This window comes from Eulemur rufifrons, chromosome 5, assembly GCF_041146395.1.
Source record: "Eulemur rufifrons isolate Redbay chromosome 5, OSU_ERuf_1, whole genome shotgun sequence".
Taxonomy (NCBI): Eukaryota; Metazoa; Chordata; class Mammalia; order Primates; family Lemuridae; genus Eulemur; species Eulemur rufifrons.
Genome location: NC_090987.1, coordinates 11,270,002 through 11,282,029, shown reverse-complemented (window position 1 = coordinate 11,282,029; position 12,028 = coordinate 11,270,002).

Sequence of the window (12,028 nt, the reverse complement as noted above, 5' to 3'; positions counted from 1 at the left end):
GGTCAAACATCTAGGAGCTGTGAAAAAGCTGATGGAAGGGAAAGGATACTTTGCTGTCTTCAAATTGTAGGTGACTAAAGAATTGAATTCATCCTGACACCAGGAGAGAATCAAGGTTATTTTTTTCTGCAGTTATGTCAGAACTAGAGAGTGAAATAGATGCTGGTGGTGGGTGTAAATACATGTGCTCCATGTTCCTAAAATTTTTTTTCTGCATTATTTGGAACATCCATGTAAATTAGAATGTGGCCCATCATAGTCATTGCACTGGAATCATCCTTCAAAAAAAGAATGCATGTTTCCCCTGGTAATAAAAATTCTCAGAGTGAGCCAGTGATTTCCTGAGCATCTCAGCTGTGGTTTTCACCTTTGATGCTGGCCACTCAGCCACCCAAAAGCTGATAAACCATCTGAAGGCTTCCAGATGTCCAGATGCCCCCACCCTGGTGCCCAGTTTGACCTTTTTCCATTTGGATGCTAACCTGTGGGTCTTTCTTGCCTTCCCAATTCACGCTTTTAATTGAGGGCTTTTATTTTATAAGCCAAGCAAAATTGACACTTCTCAACAGTTTATTCCCATTGTTTTGTAAACATGAGTTGGTCCAAGACAATTCAGAATCTTGTGCCAATACTGAAGTTATTCCAAACTGCTAATTTGAGGGATGAGTATTAGAAAGTCTGGCACACAGTAAGCACTCAATAAATGTTTACAAAATCTTCGTACATATACATGATTTTATTTTACTGAGGCAATTTCTGTTTTCAATACAGAGTAGAAGCAAGTCATTCCTGGCATGTGACACACTGAGTCAAGATCTCTTTGATAACAGGGACACTAGACAGAATTGCTAGAAGGGGCAGAGTTCTTCCAGCTTTCTTGTTACCATATCCTCTCCCACTCCTAACTGATTTCCTCAAATATCCACAGATATTAGAGTAAACATGCTGCAGCCTTAGAGTTATTTAGTCCTTGAGGATATAGAGAACTCAGTGGTCCAGCTAAGATTTGTCACTCCCTGAGCTACAAAGGCCTTCACAATACACCCTCTGACATGAACTCAGTACTAGCATGATATCTTGGCTCTAGGGGTTTCCTTTTAATAGAATGAAAGTAAAAGAGGGAGAAGGAAAGAAGGGACAGAGAGAGAGAGAGAGCACACACGCGCAAGCTCTTCAGCTCCCAGACTCAGCATATTCATATGAGCATGAAAGGACAAAAAGATGCCATGTTCAAACAAAACCTTTAAAAATTCCATTCTGGGAGTGGTCTTTTTCTCATAAAATGTATCTTTCCCATCTCCTTATTCCGGTGAAGAAATGAGAAAGATTGATGAAAGCACCTTTCTTTCAAAAGTCCTCCCTGTCAGTTCGGAGCAAGGAAAATTAAAATAGCAAACAAATTCATTCATCATGATGTGCTCTTGTCTCCTCATCTTTCTTCTCCTTCCTAGATTGCTCATCTCCCAGTCACCTTGCTTTCACTCCCTGTCTGATGGTGAGAATATTTATAATACTTAATACTTGCTATTAAGTACTTAATATTTGCCATATTCATAGGATCTCAAAGATCTTCATAAATATTAATTGTCTCAAGATATTTCAAAAATAGAATAGGTAAGGGAAAGTGAGCTGTGGGAAATCAAAAGGACAACTGCCAGCTCCTAGGAAAAACTTGGGGGTTTCTCTGGACACTGGGGCTCCCTATGACCTCCAACCATTGGCTGCATGACCCCAGCAGGGGTATCAGTCGGTATAAACTAGGTTATGCTGGGGTAACACACAACCCCAAACCTCAGTGGTTTATTTCTCCCTCATGCCACATCACAGGGTGGCCATGGCTCAGTGCCGCAGAAACATCATCCTCACTCTCAGACCCCAGACCCAGGCTAATGCAGAAGTTTTCTTTGTTGTTTGTTTTTAAAAGAGACCTTATCTTTTAGAGATGCACACAGAAAAGTTTATGAATTAAATGGCATGATGCCTGTGATTCACTTCACAATAATCTGGGGTTGGGGCGTGGGATAGAGAAAAAAAACGTAAGATCGGCTTAAGGTAGCAGGTGTTGGAGCAGGCTTATGAATACATGGGGCCTCATCGTTTATACTGTTCTGATTAATTTTGAAATGTTTGAAATTTTCCGTAAAAAAAAGTAAAAACAAAAGCAGAATCTTCTCTAAAGCAGGTGGTGCTGGCCCCAATTTTTCAGAAAAGGCAAGTGAACTCAGAATGACTAAATAATTTGCCCAGGTGCTTGTATGTGGTGGAGCCAGAGTTCAAATCCAGATATGTCCCGCCACCCAGACCCCTTGCCCGGCTAAGTCAAAAGAGAGGCTTCCTCTGGAGGCTGTTCCTCTGGGCTCATCCGTGAGAGAGGGTGACGTTCTTCTTGATTCCCAGAGGCCTCACCAGGAGCAAGGGGACCCTTGTGCCTGTTGCAACAGCAGCCTCAGCAGCAGAGACATTCCTGACATTTTTTGGATCCCCCTTAAACACCCAGTGGTACCCTGCAGAAAGTACACCAGGATGTACACACACAAATGAAGCCTGTAACCTTGAGCGTGCAGAGATATTTTCAAAATATTTTCAAGCCTTTTTCTTTCCTAGTAGTATTACTGAAATATAACCCTTCACGTCCAGCTTATGAGCCATGGGAAACAATCTCAACTGATTTTTGCCTGCATCTTGGACTCCAAATGCCATGTCTTGGCTTGGCCCCCTTCCTTATTCCATAAACTTCCCTCTAAGTTACTTTTCACTGCTTGCAAAAACTCAAATCTAATATTAATAATTGTCAAAATGAAAAAAAACCCACAATGCCATCCACTTATTTAGGGCTAGGAATTGCATGAAGTGCTTTAGAAATATTATCCCCTTTAATCCTCAAAACAACCCTTCAAAGAATGAAGATTTGCCAGCTTTGAGGCTGTTCAAAGAGAGAGCTCTGGGAAAGGGATTAAGGTGGTCCCAAGATTTGAATTAATCTTAGCCTTGACAGGGGATTTAGTAGCCTGGACACTAAGAGTCTTGGAATGGTTTACAAACTGATTCTTTAGATATCACTTTGTCTTGTCATCTGTGACTTTTGAGATCATCCTCAAAGAGAAAGACTCTATGAAACATCAGTAATCTGCCCTCTCCAATCTCCTCCCAACAATGATCAAGCAGCGGCCAATAAGTCATTGCTTTTTCTGAACCCAACAATTTTTACTGAGGACTGCGTAGAATGTGTTTTAGCATCTCACAATATGTAAAAACTACTTGAGAAAACCAATATATGCAGAGCTTGCAAGCTCTTCCTGAATTTGCATGGAACAGAATTGTGAGGACCTAAAGATGCAACTAAAAAAACTTTTTTCTTCCTCTCTCCTAATTCTTCTTGCTGCACCCCGGCCCCCCGCCCCAAGCCGGGCCCACCTCATGCTGTTTGTCACTATTTTTCTTCACTCCAACATCAATTTCCACCTGAACACATCGACTGTAAACATCTCAGCAGCCACAGGGCAGAGTGAGCGCTGCTCTCTCCTACAAGAATTTCACCTTCTACAGACTAAATTTAGAAAGTTATCAACGTCTTGAAAGGGTTAGGGAGTGCTCGGATTCAATTTCCTCGTTACAGTCTTTAAGCTGCTTCCCAGTTCTGGTGCATTAAATCCTGGGCCTGGGGGAAAATATTTGCCTCCAATGCGAGTTTCAGAAAGAAATACAGGTTTGGGCTGCAGATTGCTGCTCTGAAGCCCAGGGCTTTTATTTCCCTTCCCCCGACCTCTTAGCCAGGAGGACAGAAACTATGATCTTAAATAGTTTTAATCCTTCCAGCTAGGCATTTTTCATTCCTCATTGGACATCAATGATGACAGCACTAGGTGTCCCATTCTTAAGACCCTCATCACCTGTCACTTACATTTCCACTTCAAAATTAAAGGCATGAGCACATCTTTGCAAAATAATATCTTTTTGTTTATTCTATGTACAAGTACTATTCTAAATAATTCACTTAATACATATTTATTCCTTTAGGAATTTGGTCCCTAATTTGGTTTATTTCTCTTACTTGTAAATGCCACAATTCCTCCTTTAAAACTCATCTTCTGGCCAGGCACAGTGGCTTACATCTGGAATCCTAGCACTTTGGCAGGCCAAGGCAGGAGGATTGCTTGAGCCCAGGAGTTCAAGACCAGCCTGGGTGACATACTGAGACCCTATCTCTAAACACACACACACACACAAAAAAAAAAAAATAGAAAAATTAGCCAGGAGTGGTGGCACACACCTGTAGCCCCAGCTACTCGGGAGGCTGAGGCAGGAGGATTGCATGAGCCCAGGAGTTTGAGGTTGCAGTGAGCTATAATGACACCACTGCAGTCCAGCCTGGGCGACAGAGCAAGACTCTCTCTCAAAATAAAAAACAAAAAAACTCATCTTCTCCATCTTTCCTGATTAACCCACCCTCTACTGACCCCTTCTTTGGGCCACAGGCCTTAAACATAGAAGTATCATTTTGCCTCAAACACAATCACTTAGTATTGAGTTGCTTTTGCATACATTTATTGCTTCCGTTCACAGGTAGTCTTGTTAACTAGATTGGAAACTCTCCCAGGGCAGGAGTTGTTTTGCCTATTATTCTATCCTCTCATGTAGGGTTTGGCTCTTGGGAGGCCATGTAATAAATGCACAGTGACTAGTTAACTGACAGCAACTAATTATTTGGGTAAATGTCAAAAGTATCAAGATGATGGTTTAATAATAATCACCTGCAGTAATGATAATAGTCATAATAGCATTTCTTTAAGTTCTTTTCCCTCCTGGCTAACTTCCTCCAGACAATACTTATGAATTTTGCATAAGATTGTTGTTGTCTTCACATTACTGTTTCGTGAGATTTATAATCTTGTAAACCATTTGTCACTGAAACAACGTGGAAGATAAAAGTAATTTCAGTAATATGTTGAAAACATTATGCTGTTGAAATGTTGGCACAAATATCCTATAAAGTGAGGAGAGATGTGTTTCAGAAATATTCTAAGCTGGCAACAAGACTTGATACAGAAAGAAGTACCATCAGGCCTGTACAAGGAAAGCATCTAAGTTGTAACGAGCTAGTTTTCTTGGGCCCCAGTTGAAGGTTAAGTGGGGCACAAAGAGGACAGACCCCCTCCTGGCCTCTGCCTCTCAGATTCTCTGGGGAGACTGGATTTCTGGTTAGTCACCAGCAAAGAATACCTCCTGCTCAACCAGGCCTCTTGCCGTATAATTATCTGAGAACAAGTGAGATGCATTTCATTCCAGGCCTAGGAGTTTAGGATGCTGGAGGGGAACGTGGCACTGCTACCCACCACCGCAGAAACATGGTCTATTCATTCATTCAACACGGGCACATGTCGTGCCCATCAGTATCTCACAGTCTAGTGGCAGAGATGGCCACAAACACGTCATAGTGTCATGAAACATGCACCAAAATAGAGGTGTTAGAAAAATAATTCTATTGGAAGCAACTCCTCCTCAGCCTAGGCCATATTCCCTAAATCGAGCTTGGAAACTTCAAAGATGCTCTAGCAAAAAAAAAATAACAATAAAAAAAAAATAAAAATTAATAAATAAAATAAATTTTAAAAATAAAAAAATTCAAAAATGCTCTAGCATAAAGCATTTATTTCCCAAATAAATTGGAGACTTATTTCCCAACCCCATCCCCCCAAAAAACTAGAAATAAAATCCTATGAATATAGCATTGCCCAAAGTATGTTCTATGGACCACTAATTCTGCAGTATGATAATGGCAGTTATAGAAAGGAAGGATGGAAAGGAGGAAAGGAGGAAGAGAGGAAGGAAGGAAATTCCTGGTCACTGAAGTCTGGAAACTGCTGATTTAATTAGCACAGGATTTCTTAGATCCCTTAAAATGTTAACGTGCACTATGAATCACTAGGATAGGAACAGCATGCAATATTTCGCAGAGTTAGCTAAATGCAGTTTCTTTTTTCAACAGACATCTATGTCCTTGTACATACTCTGAGAAATACTGCTCTAGAGCTTTCCCCAATATCATTCCTTTCCATATCCTTTTCCAGGAGGAAGACATCATGCTTAATACAAGCATGGTATAGAGTGGATAATCAAAATAGGTTTGTTAATCTCAATGATCAAATACTAAGGTCTCACAGAAGGACATACATGCATCTCAAAGATCAAAAAATGATGGTTGATGGATTTTTTTAAATGATTTCTTCTAGTTCAAATATGTGTGGTCAAACTATTTTTCCCAGCTCACAGGACTGGACTTTGTCTACTGCCCTCAGAGCGCCCTAATTTAGGTTTACAAATTGCAACACAAGCTTGGTTTCCTGTTTCTCCAGCAGGATTTGAAAAATATGTTGACGCAGCTTAAAAAGCATACACTATAACTCGGAAGCTTAGGTAGTCTCACTTTAGGCAGACGAAAGCAGCTTCTACAAAACTTGGGGTGGTAGATGTTGCTTCTCAATACTGGCTGCATACAGAACCATCTGGGGAACTTAAAAAAATAAAACAACATTCCAATATTCAAGGCTCAACTCAGATGAATTAAATCAGATTTTCTAGAGGTGAAGCCTGAGAGTTGTTATTTTTCAGAAAGCTCCCTGAGTGTTTCTAATGTTCACCCAGGATTAGGAAGCACTGTCCTAAAAGGTCCAGCTATAAGCCACAACACCAGCAGCCACCCAGCCTCATTTTCAGGACTTGTTCATTCTTTGAGGGCCTTGCAGGATGTGGTTGGAGTCCCCCAAAGTCTGCAGGAAACACTGCATATTGTCATATCCACAAAACTGACACTCCCCTGCTTCCATCTTAAGCAATGACAAAACAGAAAAAAAGAAAAATAATTTTGCACCTTGAGATAAACCCAAAACAACACAGATACCCTGCCTACTTGTGGCTCCCAAGATAATAAAAAATTGAGCAGGTCCTATAAACCTTAATTTTCTTTAAAAAAATAAAAAAAAAAATTTTTAGCCCTCACCTTCACCTGCCTGAGCTGACTAAACTACTTTACCCAAGAACTACACTTATCTCATGTGCTGTTTAAACTGAGACATGCCTTTTAGGTCTCCAAAATGAATCTCTCATGCAACAATAGAGTTTACTATCACTTTTTGCCTTTTGTTTTTCCTTCTTTTCTTCCTAACTCTGTCATTTTCTGGCTTTGTTTATATTTGTGTTTCTAGATCAAGTCTGGTTACATTTCTGGTTTGAGGAAGAGTAATAATTTATTCCTTCTTAATGGCTGGGGGTAAGAAATCTACATTTGTAATCTCTATCAGGTGGCAAATGACAGAATAGGTTTATCCATCATTTTTGTTTGTTTGTTTGATTTGAGGATTCTGATATCTTCTGTTGTTGAAATGTTAGTACATAGATTCTATGAAATGAAGAGAGACATGTTTTGGAAATAGTCTAAGCTGGCAGCAAGATTTGGTATAGAAATCAAAGTCAGCAAAGCATACCTCCCCTTCTATGAGCTCATATCACTTGGGAAAATTTCCTGTGCCTATTAAAGGCAAACAGCCTTTTGAGTTCTGCAATGGCTGGACCCATGAGTTTTATGTTCTGCATTTATTTTTGACCTCTAGCTGAAATTATAAGACTGAAGCTGCTAGTTCTTTTTGTGTGTGTGAAAAACAAATTCTTTTTCTCTTCTTGCAAATTGAAGGTGATGAGCCTCTCTTAATACAGTTTTATTACACTTTGTATTTATGGCTACCCTCCCTTCTCTTTTCCCACCCCTCGTTTTCTTTTCCTCTCTCCCCACCTCTCAAAACACTTTTAAAGATAAACTGATTATAAAGATCTTTTATCTTATGTGCAGTCTATGGCTAACTAGTTCACTTGGATCTAACATCAAAGAGGGAAAAATTAACAACTTACATTATAAAGTTGCTTATATTTAGCAGAGCCCGTGTCTTGATTGGTGTATCAAAACTAAGACATACTTATATATAAGTTTAAAATAATAATTTTAAAGGTTTAAGATAAATTTTAAAGTAATTGCAGAAAGGAGATGGAAAATCCAATTTAATGCTTTCAATGTGAAGATTCTTTCAGAAAAATGTCAAAAGTTTGCTAAATCCATACCTCAGAGGAACAAAAGAGTTTACCTTGGAGATAAATTAATGGCCTTGGTTATAGGTGACAAGACACAAAACAAAGGAATGCAAAGGGACACATTTTAGAATGTCCCTTTAAATACAATTTAATGAATTTGTAATACTTGGTTTATAAATAGATGTTTATAAAGTACAAATCTAATTACAAGTTTAAAATAGAGTCTTATTCAAGGCGAAAATTTTAATTCAAAGCAATGATATTTCTTCCTGACTTTATCACAATACAAAAAAATAATACTGTAGTTTATGTAAAACTTGGGTTTATTTTCTCATGGAAAGCCTAATTAATCTGAGTGCTTTAAAGTTTCATGAGTCAAGAAAGTTATAGTTATTATAAAAATGTAAAATTATTTGTCCAGCTAAATAAATTATAATAACTAATGTCCTTCAAAAGGGCTTATTCTTGTTAAAAGTTCATAATTCCATATATCATATATATGTACATATACATATATATTCATATGAAAATTCTATTTTTTAATTGAAATTCACATAAGATTAACCATTTTAAAGTATATAATTCAGTGGCATTTAGTACATTTACAGTATTGTACAAACACCACCTCTATCTAGTTCCAAAACTAGTTAGGGTTTTCACCAGCCCAGCAGAAAACCTCGTGCACATTAAGCAGCCACTCCCTGTTCCTCCCTACCCCCGACCCATGGCAACTGCCAATCTTCTTTCTGCCTCTATGGACTTTCCTGTTCTTTCTTCATATGACATATAAATGGAATCATACAATACATAGCCTTTTGTGTCTGGCTTCCTTCACTTAACATAATGTTTTTGAGGTTCATCCACGCTGTAGCATATTTCAATACTTCATTCATTTTTATGATTAAATAATATTCCATTGAATGTACATACATTTTTATCCATATATCCATGGATGGACATTTGATTTGTTCCCATCTTTTGACTACTGTGAATAACGTTGCTATGAACATTCATGTACAGTTATTTAAGTACCTGTTTTCAATTCATTTGCATATTTGCAATTGTATTCCTGGGTCATATGATAATTTTACGTTTAACTTTGTCAGAAGTCACCAAATTTTTTTCCACATGGCTGTACCACTTTACATTCTCACCAGCAATGTGCAAGGATTCTAATTTCTCCACATCCTTGCAAACATTTATTATTTTCTGTGGTTTTTTTCTTTATTTAGCTATCCTACTGAGTGTAAGGTCATAGCTCATTGTGGTTTTAATTTGCATTTTTCTAATGACTAATATTGAGCATCTTTTCATGGGCTTTTTGGCCATTTGCACGTCTTCTTTGGAGAAATGTCTATTTCAAGTCTTTTGCTCATTTTTTAATTTGGTTGTTTGCCTTTTTGTTGTTGAGCTGTAAGAGTTCATTATATATTCTGAATACTAGAGCCTTATAAGATATATGACTGAAAATATTTTTTCCAATTCTGTAGGTTATCTTTTCACGTTTTTGATAACATCCTCTGATGTACAAAAGTTTTTAATTTTGGTGAAGTCTAATGTATTTTTTTCTCTTATTGTTGTGCTTTTGGTGTTAGATCTAAGAATCCATTGCCAAATTCAAAATCATGAAGATTTACCCCTATGTTTTCTTCTGAAGAGTTTTATAGTTTTAGCTCTTATATTTAGGTTATTGCTCCGTTTTGAGTTAATTTTTGTATATGGTGTGAGGTAGGGGTCCAATGTCACTCTTTTACATATAGATATTCAGTTGTCCTGCTTCCATTTCTTAAAAGAGACAATTTCTGTCATTAAATGGTTGTTTGACAAACTTTTGTTTCTCCATAATATGTTAGTTCAAGTGGCATTTTCAGAATCATTAGTTAACTTTAAGACTTTAAACTAATAAAAAAAAAAAATCAAGCTATTAGTACATGTCTTGTATGCCTGAAAACACTAGTTTTATTGTACTCTTGCCATCAGTTAGCAGGTTAAAATGGATGTATAAACTTACTTCTTTAAGAATTTTTTTTAAAGATGTATTTGATTATAGAGAGATATGTATACAAGACGATAGATGTGGTTTATTTGTTTTGCTTTAAACAAAATTTTCTAATTATGCCAGACCATGAAAGAAGGTAATAGAAGATAATGTGACGGTATATCACAAATGTAGACAGGAAGAAAAAATAAACTTATTAGTCTGGTGTTGTAATGCCTGTAATATAGTGAGTTTGAAAGGAGCAAATAAAATTTTTTCAAAATTGGCCCAGTGATAATTGGTTTATTTATAAGGTAAAAAAGGCTTATGTATCATTGACTGAAAATTGCTACATGGATGGTAACCAAAAGAGTAAAGTAAGAATTTGAGTCTCTTTCTCTGAAAATGATAAATTGATCCTTGAGTATATCAAATGCTCCTAACAAAAACAAAGAATGAAAAAGAGAAGAGTTAAAAAGCTTTCTGTGCCCAGATATCAGTGGTTCTCTCTCTTAGTAAAATACTGTATAACTAGTTGGTTTTTTGTCATAACTTTTAATCAATTTTAACAGGTCTTCAGTTTTGAAAAAGTTAGAATTCCTGATAATTATTTTTACTTACCGCTGTGTCTATTTAAAATATTATCTGAAACCATTTTCTGTCTTTGTGCATCTATGACTAAAGCTCATATTATGTCTCTTTGGACAATTCTTTTTGATATTATCTTTCCCAAATTCAGGACCCAAAGTCATAACATCAAATCTGTAAGGGTATTTATTACACCTAAATTGTTTTTGGAGTTTCCCAGATGTCTAGTGGGTATCACAAAGATTTGAGCTCTCACCTTATAAGAAAAGAGATAATATGGAGGAAATAAGAAATAATTGAAATTATCTGTCGTTCTCTACTTTTAATATCCTCAACACTCTTATGTCCACAATATGAAAAACCAGCAAGTAAAAAAGAGAAGCTAACCCTCTCTGTATTAACTATATAAAAATAAATGTTATTAATGTAAATGTTTCAGTAATTATGAGATTTTATGTCAGAAATACACTTATGTTCATGTTCATAGACGGGCAAAATAACTGTCAATGAAGTTATTTAATTTAAAAAAGAGACATCTTGGCTTTCTATATAGATACTCCTGTCAATTGGTAACAGTCAGAATGCATAGGGATAAACTAAAGACCCTGAGGATTTGACAATGTCCTCACTGTTTATATTGAGTTCCTACCCTCAGGATAAGCATCAGCTAAATCCTCAAAATCAAATGCTTATTGCATCCCAGTAGAGAATTTTACTTTTCTACATTCTGATATTAGGGTTATTATAGTAAATTAACCAGAGCCTTTGAGTGTTATCACCCACAAGTATTTTCTGCTTTTTCCTTATACTTAATCTAAAGGTCCCTGCTACAAAAACAAATCAGAAATTGAGGCTGAAAGCAATATCAAAAGAGCCTAAATAAATGACTGAACCAGATACTTTTGACAGGTGAAACTACAGGGAATAGACTCAAAGGTACAGGCTTCCATTTATAAGCCAATATCTTAACCACCAACAAACGGTAAGACTGTACCGAGAGACCGAATCAGGATCCCAGAAGCAAATGACTTCATGGAAACAGACTGTTTGGTCTAAGATAAAAAGTATACAAAGTAATTCCCTAAAACTAGATAAATGCAATGAACTGATTTAATTGTGGTCAGGGTTCTATTTTAAATGGAACTCTGACCATGTCAGGAAAATTCTTTTCTTTCTTCTTAATCTAGCACTCAGGGCATTTTTCCACAAGCCTATCTGGCAGTGTCCTGCCAGGAAAAGGGGCTGCCCTGACTATTGTTTCTTTTCCTCTCCCCGGGGGCCTCAAAGCCACAGGCTTGAGTGTTCACTGTCAAGGGAGCATATAGATGCTGTCATCTTAGCTGAGGACTAATAGGTTCTTGGGGGCTGCTGGTCTGTCCAGGG